This window comes from Ruditapes philippinarum, unplaced genomic scaffold, assembly GCF_026571515.1.
Source record: "Ruditapes philippinarum isolate M1 unplaced genomic scaffold, ASM2657151v2 ctg2399_1_1_1_1, whole genome shotgun sequence".
NCBI classification, from domain to species: domain Eukaryota; kingdom Metazoa; phylum Mollusca; class Bivalvia; order Venerida; family Veneridae; genus Ruditapes; species Ruditapes philippinarum.
Genome location: NW_026859338.1, coordinates 101,565 through 123,720, shown reverse-complemented (window position 1 = coordinate 123,720; position 22,156 = coordinate 101,565).

The window sequence follows — 22,156 nt, the reverse complement described above, 5'->3', positions numbered from 1 at the left end:
TTTATTTTTTTAATGAATTTGTTTTCTCAGTGTCCTGTTTACACAAATGTAATTATTCTGTATCAGCCGTATACTATAGCAAACACGGTATTTTATTTTGTTCCCTAAAGTGCAGTGCAAGGATGTCCCATTCGCCGCGTGACTCACAGCTTTGAGGACTTCATCACGTTAAAAATATTTCAGTAGCACATGTTTATTTTAGTGCATATGATATTTGTCAGTTCAATGTGAAAGTCTAGTTGTGTAATAGTTCTTTTCAATTTACAGTTTTATTTGTCATCATTTTAGGAAAAAATATATGTCATATGACGTGTAAGCATTCGTTTTTTAGCATTCATGTTAGAGTATTCAATAAAGATTGAGAAGGTACGATATGTTGTCGACTCTCTTACACAACGATGCAAAATGCTGACAATAAGTAAAGTAATTTAGGTGAGGTCCACAGGCTTTTGCTTTAGCATGATGCATTGTCTCGTCTATGGTTACTGATGGAACGACAATTGGCATTATAACTGATATATAATACGTACGAACATGAACGTTCAAAGTATAAGAAAGGGTACAGCATTTGTTACTGCACACAACAATATCATCAAATGATGAGAGTGATAGTAAGTGTGTAAGTTTTTGATAAAGGCGGAAAATTCAATCAAAATATTAAAAAAAGACAATAGAAGCTGCCTAATCTATAACAAATCCAAGTCCTTCAGATTCTAATCCGAGATGAAATCTTTAGAAGTATATCATCGCATATAATTTTTTTTTTGCGATTTAAAATGAACGGTTAGTACATGAATAAGCCTTTCAACACTTTGTAGAGCTTAATAATATTCATAAAGTTAAAACACTACACACTAGTGAAGAAAAATAAGGAGCTCCTTGAAAGTAATGATCTCACTCACATTTTAATTATTTCTCTTAAATAATGACATAATCACATTTGTTAAGTAAATATTAATTGTAAATATTATAAGTAAAGGCATTTGATATTACAATGTCCGAATGAATATTAAATATCGCACAGCTTCATCTTAAACTTAACAATTTATCCTGCTAATGCTGGAAAAAGTCTTGCCGGATAAACTTATCTAACTCCAGTCATTACTTCATATGATGACGTCACACGGTTAGCAGCAAAACAAAACTACATATAGACGCTGTTTTATCGAGGAAAAGTACAATCGCAACTACTCGGCCCTTTCCGTCAGTCTTTGGATAAGGACCTCAAACACAATAGTATGAATACACAGAACCGATGCGGTATTTCGGTCTAACCTACGCTAAAAGCTAAACATGTAAACAAATAGTAATTTAATGCTTGGAGTTGTTGACAAGTTAATTTCCAATATATGTAGTAAAAGTCCACCTAAAATAAGTGAATTCATAGGTACACAAGCAAACAGTACATTATTTTTATATTTATTATTATGGTTGTAGAAACCGAAAGTATAAAAAAACCAACCTGTTGACATTTAGTCGGATTTGTTTAAAATTGATTATCAGTGGGCATACGTAAATTGCAAATTGTTGTCAGACATATTTCCAAGCATAAGATTACCGGGACACGCATTAGATGTCAAATATATACATTCGTTTTACATTATCTCTGTTTCTGTTTACATTGAAACCACGTGGTAGAACTATTTTCAATCCGTATTGTTTCCGAGGTTATTATAGATCACTACCGAGGCAGTTCCGAATGGGAAAAGTAAGAACGCCACCATTTACAAAATTTTAATATATTATCAAACAGGATAAATCAAATACGATGGTTGATCTTCGATGGAGAAGGTTTATCCGGTTCGCTGCGAAAGTGAATTTTGGCTCGCTCACCGGATAAACCTTCTCCATTCCGACATCAACCATGTATTCTCTATATTCATATATGAATAAAAAATTATTCCCAAATATAATTTATTGACAGAAATACATACTAAAGTTCACAAAAACTCTCGTCGATTTGTCGATTTTGCCACTGAGACAAGTTTCTATTTGGCGAGAAATTCCGATTGGAATTACAATGCAAATAAAGATAATCTTTGGTTCGAATATGATAATAGCAATAAATAAATGTTCTCGAGTTCAGACTGGCGGTCCAGTAAACTCATAAAAATGCAATCTCCAATCAAATAATCGACTTTGACGTCAGCATGACGTAAGACAGAAGTATGATCAGAACATATACATTTCATAATAAATTGGTTCCCTTTAAAACGTACTGATGCTTTGTGCAATGAAATATATTTATTAACACAATATAAATAGTACATGTACCATTAAGTTATTTCTGTAGCAAACAATGTTTCATTTCAGTATTAAAAAATAATGATCATTTGATATATCATTTTGAATCAAACACAGCCCAGACCCGATCAAATTTCTTGTCCTATATACATAATTTCAAATACGATTAAAAAATTGCTATTGATGTTTTAACCAGTTAGATTATCTCGTGTAATCATACTTTTGACTAACGTGTTCTCAACAGTGCTATATTTTGTCTTACCTTTACAATTACGTCTTATTCAAAAATTGACGCCAACATAAAATACTACCATACCAAAATCTCAGACTTTCAGTACTGCTTGTTTTAATCTTAAGGAAAACGATTTCATTAATCAATCGATTGCAAGTCTACAAAGTTTAGTTGCATAAATGCATTTTTCAGCAAACATTAACTTAACGAGTTTATCTACAGGTGTAGAAACATTTTAATGAAAAGTACAAACATTAAGAGGAGATTCGATGATTAATGGCACGTTCATCCGTAATGTTTGTCTTTACTTATTGATGGGATAGTTAGTCTATATTGTGAACTTAAGCCGTGAATTCATCATTATAAATGTTTGAAGATCATCTTATGATCATTCTCTTTGTTTGTTCAGTATAACTGTTGAATTTTACCATGATTCCTCACAGGTTCTTTTATTCTTTTATTTTAATATTGCTCGATAATCTTCAGGTTATTGTTTGCTAATTAAACCTTTCAGAGAACATATGACGGTTATCTATTCGATACTGTCATTTCATTTTGTACTCCTCTCAGTGTGCAACGCAATTGTTTGGGAAAGCAAAATCTTTACTACGCATATAAACAGTACTGATATTTTCTTCTAAATTTGTCTTCTGTAGACATATAAAGCATTCATGATGGCAGTAATTATTTTTCCATAGGACGCTTTTTTATACAGATAAAGATAAGTTATTTTCGCCATTGAATTTTATTTGTTCACGACACATAAAACAAATCAGATAAAATTCTTGAATCGTACTCTTTATGTTTATATTTTGCCACAATTCCTTTCAATTTCATAATTTACTTCGCATGAACGATAAATAAACCATATGACCCAATGTATTCATCGGAATTAATCTGTCATAAATAGACTTGGGTAGTCTCTTTATATTTTAGGCAGATTTATATTTTAACTGGTACATTTTTCAATATCAATTGTTGGTCAATCACCATAATATATATGTCACTATTTTAAAATATATTGTCAATTCAGCTCAACTTGACAATTTACATAACATCACTTTAAAAGTGATGATGTAATTCTAAACAACAACATATACGACATAAATTATAGATTTAAGAATCAAGTTTAAGTTATCAAGTTACAGAAAAGTTATCTTTCTGTTTTCGAGAAAAATATGTGACATCTGATTACTTGAAGTTTGACCGAGAAACTTTGTTTTTATTCATACATATTACCTCAAACAATTAAATTGCTTTTTCAAATTATAAACTATATTTAAAGGACAGTTTTCAAAAGTCATTCATCAATATCAACACGAGAGGAGACTGTTTCAGAAGTCATGAACTAATAATTTCATTTCCAGAGATAAATAATGATTAAGAAGAGAAACCTTTAAAAGTCAGTAACGATGTTGAATTGAGTCACTGCTCCACAACAAGATGTTCACTTACTTAATAATTTATCATTTTAATTCAAATACTTTCCTTTGAAACATAAAATTGTGCCTTGCTGTCCGTTTCATTCAAGATTTATTTGATTTATTAAGTGCGATAAGTAACGGTCTTTACACATTTCTTTCAGATGAATATTTTATTCAGTTTCTCACATTCAAGTACAGAAGTTAAATGTGATTAATATTCTAATAAGTCGGTGTTGATACAGGGAATGAAAAACGTCATTACAGGGCGGGGGCCATTAACTGTTAAACTAAAGCGATCATCCAAAACAAATTAATACAGGAAAATACACAATGAAGTTCTGTGTAAGTTTCTGCGATGTTGGATCACATGTTTTATTCATACTTATTCAATTTACGAATTCAATGTCCAGCGTTTCGCTTATCCTGGTTTTTTTAACAATTATTTATTATGGTTCCACCAAAGTGTTCTTTTCAAGTTTTATTCACTTTAGCTATGTATGTTGAGTAAATGAAAAATGACAAACATTTTTTAGAAAGAAACGTTAATTGACTTTAAGTTTTAAGTTTAATCTCTAACATCGTACCTTAACCACCAGAAAACCAATAAATGGAGCAGACAATCAATTGAACGACAGAAAGCTTAATTACACGAAAGTGCTGTGTTAGTTGTTTTTGTGTTTTCTTTTTTAGAAACTACAACAACAAAATCAAATGCACATTCTAAAGCAGTCAGTGCGTTAAATGTTTTCGAATTTGCACTGTGCGGGTTATGAAAAATGAAAAATTATTACAATAAGAATTAGGCGCAATTAGTATCGTCTTACTTAAACCACCAGAGAATCAATTTTAAGTGTAGAAATGCAATTGTATGAGAGATAGTGCTTTAATTAATTGATTATTTTTGTGTTAAGACTATTTTTGATTAATTGTCAGAAAGCATATAATCAATAACACAGAAGCACATATTGATAACATCACATGCAGCGGTCCTTCTTCGAAATAAAAATTCAATAAAAGATATAGTGTCAATAAGTAAAAAAATTAGAGTGCACTAATTAAATTTCATAAAAAACTGTTCCTGTAATAATGGCATAACGTCCTATTTCATAGTCATTTGAATGGATTATCCTATATGTGGATTATCAAAAATATATGCTTGAGCAACCGTATTTATATGTACTCATATTGTACATATTTTTACATAATTGATCACGAGTATGGACATTTCTATGTTATTGGTTAACGTAAAAGTATATGGAAAATAAATTAAAGCTCACGTTGGAAGTCAGGTTGAGGAAAGGTTATCCGGCTGTGAAATTGATCATAAAATATTCAGTACACTTCAAAATGATCCTACTTGTTGTCGGCTCTCATCCATTATGTTGCAGAATTTTGACAATTAGTTATGCTATTCTAAGTAAGGTCAGACATTTGTTGCGCAATGATGGATTAACTGATATGTGTTTTATGATGGAAGAGACATTGCTATATTCATGTTATAAGGGATGTTAATAATGTTACAGAAACGTGAACAGTAATGGTGAATACTACGTGTTTACATCAATATTTGGTAAAGTCTAATTTAACCAAGAAGTCGTCGTAAACGTGAAATCAAAGCTGTTTAATAAAATGAATAATTTAAACCATCTTAAGTTTATAGAAATGTTTTTAGGCAAAGTATGTTCTTCTTTTTACAAGATATATATCTTTGAAATTATACATAACAACTGCATTTTGTCAGCATTCATCTTGTTCACAGCTATGATTCTATATCAAATGTCAACCAGAAAAAACGGATATTTTAAAATATGTAAAAGTAGTTTCTTACTTAACATTGGCGATTCTTTTGGAACAAAATCTTCCATAAACCATTTTCTAAATTAACATTATTCGGCAAACTGTATTCGCGTTAATAACCTAGTGTATGTATACGAAACATCAAGGATTGTAAATATATAGACACATCATTTTGAAAGAAATTTACTGTTTTTCTTTTAAATGCTTTTAAGAGGTTTTCCTTCAGGTGTAATTTTTGTTTGTCGTGCATGTAACTCACAAAAGTACCTACCTACATTTTGTTCAGAAGTGAATCATTTAACATATATGTAAATCAACACACGGGCTTTACGGAAGACAAAAGCAGGAGTATAAATGAAATTTGTAAAGAAAATAAAATGTTTTATATAATTTCGTTGTCATTTAAAAGTTAAAATTTATTTTGTATAAAAGTCACATGAGTAGACTACCAGTTTGATAAATATGTGATTTTGTTTGAAGTTTTTTTCTCGAAGGCAATCTCCTTCTTATAATTTGGATCACGAAATACAATATGTAAGAAATGACGACAGGTTCGTTTAAGTATTCACAACCTGATGTGAATTGTTAAAGCATTTTGATGAAATAATTTGTACTGTTAGGGAACAGATAGATAATTAACAAAAAATATAAGGGTGCAATAATTTGTTGTACTTTGTAGAATACCGATATGTCTGAATCTGTTGTCGTGTTTGTGGAAAAAGATTTCTTGTCGCCTGTTTCCACTGGCTATGAAGATTATGAAAAATGAGAAGCAATTATTTGTAGACGATAAGTTTCAAGTGCAATTACTGCCGTCTAGCTTTGAGCCACTTGTGACCGGTGTTAAGTGCAGAAAACCAATTATATGAGGAGTAGTGTTTATGGCACGAAAAGGTACTTGTTAATTAGTTTTTGTTCTTGTCATGTGATATCTTTATAACCTTTATATAAGATAATTTGTATGCAAAAATATCGATGTGTTTCAATCATTTAAACTGAAACATGGTACTTCGTCTTTATCACAGACACTTAGGGTTTGGAGCTCAAAACGCCTTTAAAATGCATATTTGTCAATCCCAGCACATGTACTGATCATATATATATAAAAAAACTTAATATAATCCGTTTTGAAAAAAAATCATATTTCAACATCTATAATAATTCACAAGATAAAAATGTTCGCCGGAAAAAATCCGCACCCCTACCGTCATAATCACCATGTACGGTATTTTATTCCTGGAGATGGAAACCAGTCGGCTATGAACGAAGCCATCCGATTATTTGGTTCTCAAACTTAAAAGCGCTGCGCATTTTGCACACGGCAAAGCTGGGGCAAAGTTTTAATTTATGGAAAGATTTTGTCAATGGAGAGAAACGGCGATAATCTTGATGTTTATTTCGGCTGTTGCGCTGTTTATATTACCGTTGAAGTTTAAAATTGGCCATCATCGTGAAGAATTATATCTTCTGTGTCGATGGACCAAAGGATTATGTGAAAATCTTGGAAAAGGAATAAAATACATGGTGATTATGACGGTAGGAGTGCGGATTTTTTCCGGCGAACATTTTTATCTTGTGTATTATTATAAATGTTGAAATATGATTTTTTTTCAAAACGGCTTGTATTAAGTTTTTTTATATATATGATCAGTACATGTGCTGGGATTGACAAATATGCATTTTATTTGGATTTTAAAGGCGTTTTGAGCTCCAAACCCCAAGTGTCTGTGGTCTTTATATGCTATTATCACAATAATATACTAAATGTATATGACTCACGGTCAAAGATGGTAAACGAGCAAAGTGTTCTTAAATTCCCTAGTTCATTCATTTGTTCATTACAGTACAATACGTTCCTCAGTCGGTTTAAACACTTGTTTTTTACGGTGCACGAACACAATTAAGGGCATATGGCGCCAAACAGAAAAGATGAGTTTTGCTAAACTCCACACTAGTATTAAACTTAAAGCAACACCAGGGGTCAAAACCACCTGAACTACAGACTCCCGTACTTTGAACCCATTAAGTCTCCATTTACGATCAGGCAGGGTTAATCGGTGGCTGCAATTATGATACCTAAATCGTAAGGCAACCCCTAAGCCACAAGCGGCATAAAGCACTATTTTGTCAAATAAAGTTACATCAGTTTAGGTTTAACCACTGAATCAGATTGTGTTACCGTAAACTTAAAAAAATCTCCATAACATTCAGTGCTTGATTTTGAATTGTCCTCTAACGCGATATTTTTACAACGGTTATAATAAAAGAAACTTAAACATTTGTCAATTTGCTAAAATAGACAATTAATAAAGATTAAGAAGTCTTGGTAGAACACTCTCGTCCGTTGACCATTCAAAATGTGTATTCGTACAGTTATAACATATATGACAATACCCAAACGGGATTCTTTTTTTTAAATATGATGTTCAAAGCTTGATGTAGTTAATATTCTTCTTGATGATTTGAATTATTTTACACAATTTTAAGATGTTTATACTTACTGAATAATTTGACAGATACATTTTACAAGAATGTTGTCACCTCTTCAAAACTGTAATACAATAAGATGTAAACACAAATAAATGCATATTTTGCAACGTGGTTGTTTTTCATGTTACAAAAGTACCATGCCGTAGAATGTGAATATTCGAGCGCTAGTAAAGTCTAAACAATATTAAGACGTATCTAACCTTTTGCACTTGCGTTTTCTTCGCCTTATCTTGCAGCACGTTCTTCAAATGCTGTATATCCTAGACTTGGTGTTATACCAGGCCTTTTGTCCTTCAAGAATCATTTCCTTTTTGTGATCTTCGGACTTTCTAACAAAGAAGGACATGTTTCACTCAAAATATCAGTGATATAGTGGATTCGTTTAGTGGATTAACACTTATGCAAATGAGTATATCTAGAAATAATTTATTGTAATTTTGTGAATTACGAATTGTGATATTTACATATCATTTAAAGTGACAAAATGTTACATGGATTTTCTTTTTTATTTTACAAATTTCAGAATTGCCATAATTGCTTTACCATGCTCCGGTATGAGAAAAGTAAAAATCTAGAACGTTGAAGCACTTTTGAAATATGTTGCATGTACATCACTATAATCATTATAATAACTATCAGAGTTTAAAAATGTATAATTTAGAAACTGTGCGTTATTTATATAATAAACATGGCATTGAAATTACCATACTAAGTTGATTATCAGGTAACATCTAATCTGATTTTCAAAATTTCTAAAACACTAAAAGAAAACAGGCAAAGAACCAAAGAAAAAACGAAACCAAACAACATTAAAAGAATAGACGAAATGTAACCCCTTTCTTGTGGTTGCCTGTGTCTTGAAATCAGATTTACGTTGTAAATGATTGAATGACTGATAATGAACAATGATTACAACAAACAAAATTCGTGACATACAATTTTCCAAGTAAAATAAGGAAGAAGTTACGGCCACAGAATAATATTATACCCCGGTCACATATTCACGGAAGACGACCACGGAAGAGCCACGGATTAATTCCGGCATCGTCCGTAGCTACCCGTACTGGTCTGTAGCTCTCCGTATTGTAACCGTAATCAATCGTAGTAGACCTTGTATTATCGTAGTGATCCTTGACAATTTTTAAACATGCACAAAAATTTGCTACGGAAAAATCGTAGGCCCCAACTTGTCAAGGATTTCTACGGTTTGATACGGAGAACTACGTATTTGTACGGTTACCCTACGTATAAGCTACGGTTTTAATACGGATTAATACGGCATTGTCACGGAGAGCCACGATCGTAATACGTTGTACTACGGAGAGGCAGGGATCAGCACGGTCTTATATGGTTTATTGCGTTGCAACACGAAACGGTACGGAATGGTTCGGTCGAGATTGGAGTAAATATGTACATAAAACGAAGTGATTCATAAGCCCCGGACGCTGGCCCTTGAGTGATAATAAGATTAATTAACAAGCTTTTTTGTATATTCTTTAAACATAAACATTCGCGATAATTAATGTAATTTTAAAATGAAAAGCCAATTTCAAAATCAAAAGAGAAACAGTATTAATCAACATTCTTCATTAATAATTACATATTTAATCAGGTAAGAGCAGACAGAGGAGTTGGTGGACTAGAAATTAGCTTTAACAAAGACCCCTTCATGGCCAGTATGAGGCTCTCATATCCGAACTTGTTGCTGAGGATCCGGGGTCCTACAAGAAATTCACTAGAATCGAACCTGATATGTCTCGGGGTTCGGACGCGATGAGGCCGAATCCTCTCCGCTAGAATCATTGAACTCTGCAATTCCTTTTCTATATGTTTTTTTTTCTTGTGAGGCATTTTGAAAATGAGCATGCAAGAGGTTGTGGACGGATATAATATGTCCGTATAGGTCCGTGGCGATTCGTTCTTCTCCGTAACAGACCGTACTTATTCGTACTAACCAGTGCTTATACCGTAGCAGACCGTAGTGAATCGTAGTTCGTCCGTCCTGATTCGTATCGCTCCGTATCAAACCGTGTCGGTCCGTAACAGTCCGTGTCTCACCGGGGCTTTGACCCACATTTTGGCGGTAAATCCGTCGAACTCCGTACTCATACCGTAGCGGACTACGGATTTTTTTAACTTTTCCGTAGTTATCCGTGAACGATTAGACCGTAGCTCTTCCGTGGCGTTATCCGTGAATATGTGACCGGGGCATTAACATGTTACAGTAATATTGCTTAATGATTTGAACAGTCCCAAGGTAGCCTTGAACTTTATAAGGAAGGATTAGGTGGAAAAGATATAGTTTCCAACAAGTGGATGGTAAGTGTGTAGACTAATGGATTTGCCACTTTGTATACGTTGTAATTCCAAGTCAGTCATTATCATCAATCAAAAATTGACAATAAGATGAACATCAGGAAAAGAAAATGAAAGTAAAGTTGTTTATTGAGAACAAAATTCTACAGTGAGAATAAAAAGTTCATCTGACATCAACATGACAGTGGAAAATAAACAACCGTATAATTTGTACGCATAAAGGGAACATTTATCTCCATACGTATTACTATGACATTCAATATAAACTTTAAAACTGACAACTTTCGGGAATATGCTTTTATAGAAATATACAAGATAATATTTAAACCAGTTCGACTTTCGACGTTTGTTTTGGAATTCCAAAACGATGCAGACAGAAAAATGAAATATTGAATTTTTTGCGGTGAATATATTACTCGTTTTATCATTTAGATGTTTTTCTATATACAAAACAACCATTACAATTCTGTTCTTATTGCTGTTTCGCTTTGCATGTTCAACTTTAATATCTTAAGCGCATAAGTGTTCCATTGAAAACCATGTAATAATTAGTCCAATATTTCCGTATTGTATATTTGCAACAAATATGGAAAATAACACCGAGAACCTACATTTCGGATGGCGAGGGTTTGGTAATTTATGGTTGTTTCTTAAGCAATACGTCTGTTGTCTTCAAGGTCATACAATCATATTTGATAATATTCAGGGTATTGATACTTTACTGTCTATCTTCAGCATAAAACGTATACTTATTTTGTTTTGTTTTTATTGTATAGATAATCTCTTGCATTATTTTCTTTAAACTACACATGAATTATCCGTCAATCGTAAAAAACACAGCAATGTTGATCAAAAGTTACAAAAGTCAAGTTGCATAATGTGTTACAACAGATGTTTATGTGTCTGGCAATGAAATATTATTAGGTCCTGTATAAGATCAGAAAGTAATACAGACATATAAGATATTTTCCTAAGACCAAAATTTATAAACAAGTGCATTTGAAAGCAACGAAAACAATAAAACTTAATTTGGTTATGTACATATAATCTTTATGCAAAATTACCCATGCTACCAGTGAGTAACATGTTAGTAAACATGCAAAATGTACAGTAAAGCAGTCGCTCCAGACATTGTAAAATTAATAAATTGTAATCTAAAATCGTTAAAATCGTTAAAGAAAGCAAATAATTTCTTTTTATCAACCCCCAAATTTAACGAAAAAAAATTTTTTCCCTTTTAATAAGATACAAAAGCTTTTAATTTAATGTTTAATTTTTTTTGGTTTTGAATATAAAATTTTCCCAAAGTTTTGCACACTAGGTGGGGGGAAACAAAAATTAAAGGGCATTGAAATAAAATTTGTATCCTTTTAAAAAGGGAAAATTCCCCAAAGAAAAAAATTAATTATGTACATTTTATGAAAAAAATTCAAACGTTTTTGTCAAAACCACCCCACAAAAATGTAAATTTTAAAGGGTTGTTGAAATGCATAATTATAAAAAATTACAATTTAAGGGAAAAAGGGATTATTTAGTAACTAGAAAAAATGAAACTTTTTAATTTGTGGCTACAGGAATTTCGAGAAAAGGAAGAAATGAGACAAAAGTACATTTCTTGACAACTATGTTCCGGCCAAAACCCGGGTAAGTGAAGTAAATGAAAAAATGATTTTGTCTGGAAGAAAAATTTATAAAGACTACTATCCTCAGGATAATATCATTTCTCGCTTTAATTAACGTTTACAAACACTAGAACAGACAAAACTTGTCCTAAAGAGAAATGCTTATCCTTTTATCGTTAGACAATTTTGTGTTTCATGCTTTTCTTTCATTAATAATTTTGTATCTTTGTTGTGTAATTGTTTTTGTCATTTGGGTTAAGACTAATCAAATATACGATTGTTTAAAAAGAAATAAACAGTACAACTAAATGTATCATAAAAAAGTGCATTTTCAAAATTTTCAATTTATTTAGTTCCGCCCATTGTTTTCTTGTTTAGGACACAACACACACACAATTATCTAAATTGGGGGCTCATAGAAAACAAGAATAAAGATCAAACAAGACAAATGCAGCTTTTAATGAAACGACACGAACGTATCACATTGAAGATTACTTGATAATCGCGCGTACCTGCGGATGTTTCTTTTTCGAAATTCCACCATTACCATGAATGAATATTTGAATTTCTGCTTAATGCCGGTGTAAGGTAAATTGCGCTTTCCAGTACTGCCCATGAACAAGCTCAGTCAAACCAAGACTGCGACATTTTCAATTTTTGTCCTTTTGTAGGTACTTAGAGATTCCGTTTTCCTCTATTTTTTGTGACGTTTTTCTCTAATGTATGTTTTATTTGAGTTGAATGGACATCAGTACGTAATGGGCATATCATGCCCAGTTTTATAATTTTAAAGTGAAATTAAACTCATATATTCGCAGACATATTTAGTTGAATAAGTACAGTAGAATTTCCATGAGTCGACCTTCGATAACAAATGTAACTCAAGAGAACTTGTTTTAAAAGTCTTATTTTATCTTCACAAAGAGGTGAGTTATATTACAAATCCAAATATCTGTTATGTTACCAAAGGAACGAATGCTAGTTGACAATTTAATTGTTTTAAATTTAATTGCGTTGCATAAGAAAGGTGTTAAGGAATTTAAAAAGAGGTATACTCGTTGAAATTAAGAATTAACATTTACAATGTTGCGACCAAAATAAATATATATTTGTAAAATGACATATCGTAGCGTGTCCTGTTGATGCGTAAAGTGGAAAAGCTGTTGATTTAAGTGCCAGTAAAATGGAATTCGAATTGTCATATATATTGTTACAGTCTTCCTTCTAATTAATTTGCTACTTCTCGCATGTTTGTAAAAGATATCAAAGGCTAAAGAGTGTTCAGAATTCATGATCAATCAATTAATTTGGCAATAAGATAAATGTCAGGTAAATGGGATCACTGTCAGCAAAAGTGATAAATTGGGAATCTGATCTGTCAGCGGGTTACAAAAGTTCATTTTTAACTATCAGAATAATGAAATGAAATTTTACTATATTCTTTACGCATAAATCAATCGGATGTCATTAATTAGCAACCTTGTGTGTACCTTTTTCAAACTAAATCCGTTTTCTATAATATTTGATCAATGCAAAATAATCCGATGAATTGCTTATATTTCTTGAAAAAATCTTCAGGCGTTTGTTGATAAAAACCGCTTCTAAATCTATAAAAATGCTTTCATCTCCTTTAAGGCCTTATCTTCTACTTTTTGCATTCTTATATCAGCTCTGTGGTACTATATATTGAATTTAGATTTCTATTACAGACAGAGAGGAAAGACCCATACAATTTACAGTTATAGCATAGCGGCTAGACTGTTACATATATGTTGAAATATCATAGGCTGTTGCAACATCGAGGGTATTTCTCAGAAAATGACAGAGGCAACAAGGCTGATAACGCACACCTTTTGTAAAGACGTGTGCGTTGTCTAAGGTTTAATACTTCGTCTCTTTTTAGAAGAACGTTTTAGAATAGCTGATTACTAAAATTGTTGTATATTGATTTTAAAAATATTGTTAAGATTTTTTTCTACAAAAAAGTAAATAAATAAATAAAAACAATAAATAAAATAGAAGCAAATTTTGCATGTTTCGTCTATCTTGTGTTTTAGAATGCATTCATCCGCCCTAACGATCATATGACAATACTTTATATTCTAGACTTAAATTAGGCATTTCAATCCACACATTAAACCAGAGATAATGAATTCTTTGAAGAACCCCTCAAACGACAAAAGGGTTGAATTTCAGAAGTGATTTGCCCTTGCCTAATAGATCATGTGATACTTTTTCGCGATTGTCTACAGATTATCTTAACATGATGGATAAAAATTTAAGAAATCATACATATCCGGATATTGGTGTGTATTTAGATATTTATCTCCTGACGAAACTTTAATAGCCGGCGTTAACATAAATGGTTAAAATTTATTAATAATACCGAGTAAATTAACCTGATAAACGTGTCTACGAATTTGTAACACGGCCTTTGAATGTTTGAATATTAAATGAACTGGTCAAGTCATGACCCTTTATGAATTTATAAGTGATATGTCATAATGTGAAAATCCATCCGTGCACAAGTTATGCAGGTTGAGCAATGAGATGATGATTAACATAATATAAATATCACATTTAACAGAGGGTGATATAACTGTTCGACCTAGACAAGAGACTGACCGTTATCATATTACTTTCCAAAAGAAACACGCCATTTAATGACCAAAATAGAATTGTTATTCATTGTACTGAAGTTTTATGCTAACTTACTCGATCATGAGCAAAACAAACATATAGCAGACGAGTGAAGGCAGAACAACAAATAAAGATTTAAATTGAACAAACGCTGATAATTGCAACAGTTCTGATGTCCAAAACACCATATTAAATACTTATCGTCAACACTTAAACTATAACATTAGTGAGATAAAACCAGGGGTAATATTTAACGCTTACCAATACTGCACTTAGATAAAATGTTATTTTTATAGCAATAAAAGCTTTCCTATTTATATACAATAACCGTGTATTTTACAGAAAGAGTCTAAAACTTTTTTTAATCCCTAAAGACTACTTTATGGCTAAGAACTACGTTAATTACATTATAGTTAAATATGTTATTCACATTTAATTAGCTGAATGTATTTTATACTTGGAGACTGATCGTAATTTTATACAGAAAATTCAATATCACCGGAACGATATTGTCTTTGAGAATAATTTATTTTTGTGTTTCATGTTAGACATTTAACATAAAAGGTTAAGCCATCTTCCCAGTTCCATGCATCATAAGCGTGTTTAACGTTACACAACGTTTATTAATTGAGTCTATGAATTATGAAACATGGCAAAAGTGATAAGTCATGCATTTATTAATTGCATCAACTTTTAAAGTTGGGTATTGAATTGTAAAAAAAAAATGCAGCAATCTAGTTTTGTTGTAATAACTCTTGCGTGACAATAAAATGCATGCATAATACAATTTCATTATGCAGAGTGTTTAGTTAATTTAATATTCTCCTCCTTTGAGTTGAATTGTCCCTGAATAACATGCATTAACGCAATTTGCATCGCTAATCTTTTTTTGATTTGTTTCTTTATTTGCATTGTGTGAAGAAATTACTGAGATAATTGTCATAACAAAAGACATAGAACTGAAATATGTTTTACAAATGTGTTTGAACAATGCTTTGAAATGCTAAACAGCTTTTATACATAGCATTGAGCAATTTAGCATCTATTTAAAAGTGCTATATTCAAGTTTCTTCTCATCATTTATCAACCCAACTGAAACCGTTAGATAATAGCTTCTTTACATACGCAATGTCACCAGATCAAAGTGAAGAAGCGTACAATTGAATGAATTGAACATTTAGATATTTCTGCTAAGCGAACAATCAAGAATAAAGTAGAAAGTATATAAACTTGAACATCACCAACTCGTTCTTACTTATATATAGATTACATGTAGCAAACCGTATGTTTATCTGTGAAACATTGTGATTGTTACTCAACTAGAATGAGTTCAAAATTGAAAAAAGAAACCGAATAACTAGTATACCTTTATTCATTCCGGTATTAGTTGAATACTTTGTCTATTCACATTTTTAGCTTTTGATAAATGAATTAAACAAAATTATCAAGCTTTCCGTTATTAATAGATGTGTTTAATATGTACTGCTAAGGTGAGGTGAAGTGTACTGGTTGTCTTGTTCAGAGTACTGACAATTAACAACCTAAATCGTTTAAATATGTATATAAAAAACGGACGCTTTTGAAATATTGTTTGTCAAACAAAATTATTCAAATTCGTCACGGTCCAATCTGAAAGAAAAAAAGATTTATCAACAGATTATAGTCAATGCATTCTTTCTTTAACATTGTACATCGGATAATCACTGCAAAGGCAAAGCTGGGTTAGAACTACCAATCTCTTCACTGGTTTACCTACCAAGGAAACCCGTGTTGATCCGGACATGATATATTACTTTTGTTCTGAATTATAAAACAAGTTTAAAATTTCGGCAATTTTGTCGTCATATATTTTTGAAGTAAATCTTAAATTTTTTGCACAGATATATTTACAATATTTGATATAAGTACCATTAACAAAAACAATAATAATGCTTGAGCAATTCAATAACTTACTTCTCAAAAACCTGGAATGAACACTTGCTTATATTCCAACTTAGCAGTTCTCAACTGATAAAAAACAATTTTTGTTTTATAAAAAGGATATGTCATGCTCAAAAATGGTTAATACTGTAATTGTTAGGTCGAATAATTCAGAAAGTAGCATACTTATGTCTGTACCATAGATACACACCTATTTCAATATGTAAAGAAAATAAAATGATTTATATAATTTTGTTGACATTTAAAAGTAAAAAAGTCTCTTGAGCAGACTACCAGTTTGATAAATATGTGATTTTGTTTGAAGTTTATTTTCTCGAGGGCAATCTCCTTCTCATAATTTGGATCACGAAATACAATATGTAACAAATGACGACAAGTTTGTTTAAAGCCATTGACCTCAAGATGGTAAAATGAAAAAAATGAAATAAAATTTCAAGTAAACAGTAAATACTGATCTAGTTAGGTTTATCGTATAAATCCATCATTCCTGACTCCTTGATTCAAGAAAGAATGTTGACAAAAGCGTTAATATATCGGATATTTCTTTTCCATAATCTACTACGTTACTAACGCAGTAGCCAATATAAATAGGAGAAGATAATTCATTTAACGCGGTCACGTGTCACACTAGTGGTTCGGAAAAATCCCGGTTTCCGGTATGCCCGGGATCGTTTATCAATTTTCGTCATTTAGTAGGCCCCTATCACATTTCAAGCTAAAGGTTAAATCGGTAAATTGGTCATCATATATATAAAATAATTAATCAATTATAATTTTAGTGCCATGAATTACTACAAATTTAAAAACAAAAGCAGTTATTTGTATCCCTATATGTTTGATAAAATCCCTAATTCCGTGCGTTCCAGAGCACAGGTCGCGATATTGTCCAGTACGACCACGTGATACTAGAAAAAAACCCGGATGAAAGAATTCCGTGGTATAATAAGAGAAGGTATTTCCCGTTGTTGGAAAAGCGAACTGTTTGTTTTTAGAGCAAAAATGTTAAATTATGAACATTTTGAAGTGTCATTTCGATTTCTTTCAACTATATAATTGTTTTGAGAGGGGTTTTGAAATATTAGCAAGACGGCAGTTTTTCTGCTATCTTCTGGAGGTCAGCTGCTTTAAGTATTCACAACCTAATGTAGATTGTTAAAGCATTTTTGATGAAATAATTTGTACTGTTAGGGAACAAATAGTTAATTAACAAAAATATAAGGGTGCAAACAATTTGTTGTACTTTGTAGAATACCAATATGTCTGAATTAGTTGTCGTGTTTGTGAAAAAAAATTTCTTGTCGCCTGTTTACACTGGCTATGAAGATTATGAAAAATGAGAAGCAATTATTTGTAGACGATAAGTTTCAAGTGCAATTACTGCCGTCTAGCTTTGAGCCACTTGTGGCCAGTGTTAAGTGCAGAAAACCAATTATATGAGGAGTAGTGTTTTTGGCACGAAAAGGTACTTGTTAATTAGTTTTTGTTCTTGTCATGTGATATATTTATAACCTTTGTATAAGATAATTTGTATGCAAAAATATCGATGTGTTTCACTCATTTAAACTGAAACATTGTACTTCGTCTTTATATGCTATTATCACAATAATATACTGAATGTATATGACTCACGGTCAAAGTTGGTAAACGAGCAAAATGTTCTAAAATACCCTAGTTTATTTTTTTTAATTACAGTAAAATACTTTGCTCAACCGGTTTAAAACACTTGTTTTTTACGGTGCACAATTAAGGGCATATGGCGCCGCCACAGAAAAGATGAGTTTGGCTAAACTCTCGTGTTTAACTTAAAACAACTCCAGTCAACTACGTACAGACTCCCGTTATTTGAACCAATTAAGTCGCCAATTACGATCACGCAGGGTAAATCAATGAATGACTGATAATGAACAATGGTAACAACAACAAAAATTTTTGACATACAATTAACAATATTCCAAGTAAAATAAGAAAACGTTACGGCCACAAAATAATATTAACATGTTACAGTAATAGTGCTTAATGATTTGAACAGTCCCAAAATAGACTTAAACTTGATAAGGAAGGATTAGGCTGAAAAGTTATAGTTTCCAACAAGAGGATTGTAATTGTCTGGACTTATGGATTTGCCACTTTGTATATAGTTGTAAAGCAAATCAGTCATTATCATCAATCAAAAATTGACAATAAGATGAACATCAGGAAAAGAAAATGAAAGTAAAGTTGTTTATTGAGAACAAAATTCTACAGTGAGAATAAAAAGTTCATCTGACATCAACATGACAGTGGAAAATAAACACCGTATAATTTGTACGCATAAAGGGAACATTTATGTCCATACGTATTACTATGACATTCAATATAAACTTTAAAACTGACAACTTTCGGGAATATGCTTTTATAGAAATATACAAGATATATTTAAACCAGTTCGACTTCGACGTTTGTTTTGGAATTCCAAAACGATGCAGACAGAAAAAAGAAATATTGCATTTTTTTTGCGGCGAATATATTACTCGTATTATCATTAAGATGTGTTTCCATATGCAAAAGAATCATTACAATTCTGTTCTTATTACCGCTCCGCTTTGCATGTTCAACTTTAAATCTTAAGCGCAGAAGTTTTCCATTGAAAATCATGTAATAATTTGTCTAATATTTCCGTATTGTATATTTGCAACAAATATAGAAAATAACACCGAGAACCTACATTTCGGATGGCGAGGGTTTGGTTATTTATGGTTGTTTCTTAAGCAATACTTCTCTTGTCTCTAAGATCATACAATCATATTTGATAATATTCAGGGTATCAATGCATAAAACGTATAATTATTTGTTTTGTTTTTATTGTAATCTCCTGCATTATTTTCGTCAAACTGCACATGAATTATCCGTCAATCGTAAAAAACAAAGCAATGTTGACCAAAATTACAAATTAAGTTGCATAATGTGTTACAACAGATGTTTATGTGTCTGGCAAATGAAATATTATTAGGTCCTGTATAAGATCAGAAAGTAATACAGACATATAAGATATTTTCCTAAGACCAAAATTTATAAACAATTGCATTTGAAAGCAACGAAAATCAATAACTTAATTTGGTTATGTACATATAATCTTTATGCAAAATTACCCATGCTACCAGTAGTAACATGTTAGTAAACATGCCAATATGTACAGGTAAGCAGTCGCTCCAGACATGTAAAATTAATAATTGTAATCTAGAAATCGTTCAAAATCGTTAAAGAAATGCTAGTATTTCATTTTATCAACCCCAAATATGCGAACAAAATATTTTCCTTAATACAGATACAAAAGCTGTTAATTTAATGTATTATATGTTTTTATTGATTTGAATGATATAATTTGCAAATTGTTTTGCACACGTAGGTGTAAGGAACAAGATTCAAGCATTGTATCCGTTGAAAAATGGAAATTCTGCCAGAAACAAATAATTATGTACATTTTATGAAAGATTCAAACAAATTTGTCAAAACCACACACACCAAGAAATGTAAAGTTTTAAGTTGTTGATATGCTATAATTTATGAAAATTAGCAATTAAGAAAAACGATTATCTATGTAACTTGAAGAAATGTACTGTTTTTAATTTGTGCTACAGGAATTTCGAGAAAATGAAGAAATGAGACAAAAGTACATTCTTGACAACTATGTTCCGGTCAAAACCCGGTAAGTGAAGTAAATGAAAAATGATGAGTTTTGTCTGGAAGAAAATTATAAAGACTACTATCCTCAGGTGTACATATCATTTTCTCGCTTTAATTAACGTTTACAAACACTAGACAGACAAAACTTGTCCTAAAGAAATGCTTATCCTTTTATCTTTAGACAATTTGTGTTTCATGCTTTTCTTTCATTAGTATTTTTGTATCTTTGTTGTGTAATTGCTTTTGTCATTTGGGTTAAGACTAATCAAATATACGATTGTTTAAAAGAAATAACAGTACAACTAAATGTATCATAAAAAAGTGCATTTTCAAAATTTCATTTTTTTTAGTTCCGCCCATTGTTTTCTTGTTTAGGACACACACACACATTTATCTAAATTGGGGCTCATAGAAAACAAGAATAAAGATCAACAAGACAAATGCAGCTTTTAATGAAACGACACGAACGTGTCACATTGAAGATTACTTGATAATCGCCGTATCTGCGGATGTTTCTTTTTCGAAATTTCACCATTACCATGAATGAATATTGAATTCTGCTTAAGCCGGTGTAAGGTAAATTGCGCTTTCCAGTACTGCCCATGAACAAGCTCAGTCAAACCAAGACTGCGACATTTTCAATTTTTCCTTAGAGATTCCGTTTTCCTCTATTTTTTGTGACGTTTTTCTGATGTATGTTTATTTGAGTTGAATGGACATCAGTACGTAATGGGCATATCATGCCCAGTTGTATAATTTTAAAGTGAAATTAAACTCATATATTCGCAGACATTTTATTAAGTTGAATAAGCTCTGAGTTAGATATTTCCATGAGTTCGACCTTCTGATAAACAATGTACTCAAGAGAACTGTAAGTCTTATTTTGTATCTCAAAGAGCTGAGTTTCATATTACAAAAATCCAGATATAATGTTAATGTTAACCAAAGGAACGAATTGCTAGTTACATTTAATTGTTTTAAATTTAATGCGTTGCATAAGAAGGTGTTAAGGAATTTAAAAAAGACGGTAATGGTAGAGGTTTGAAATTAAGATTAACATTTACAATGGTTGCGACCAAAATATACGTATATTTGGTAAATGGCATATCGTTAGCGTGGTCCTCCCTGTTTGATGCGTAGTGGAAAAATCTGTTGATTTAGTCGCCAGCATAAAATGGAATACGAATTGTCACATATATCTGTCTCACGTCTTCCTTCTAATTAATCTTGCAATACTTCTCGCCATGTTTGTAAAATATTACAAATGGTTTGCTAAGGACAGTTTAGATTTCACGATCAATCAATTAATTTGGTAATAAGTTAAATGACAGGTAAAATGGGATCATTGTCAGCGAAAGTGATAAATTGGGAATCTGATCTGTCAGCGGGTTACAAATAGTTCATTTAAACATGTCAGAATGATGAAATGAAATTTTACTGTATTCTTTACGCAATGTGCATAAATAAATCGCATGTCATTAATTAGCAACCATGTATGTACCTTTGCCAAATGCATTGATCAATGCAAACAAAAACCGATGAATTGCTTATATGTTTTGGAAAAATCTCCAGGCGTTTTTTTAAATAAAAAAGCTTCTAAAAGCTTTCATCTCCTTTAAGGCCTGATATTCCAGTTTTTGCATTCTTATATCAGCCCTGTGGTACAATATATTGAATTTAAATTTATATTACAGACAGAGAGGAAAGACCCATACAATTAACAGTTATTGTATAGCGGCTAGACTGTTACATATATGTTGAAACATCATAGGCTGTTGGAACATGGA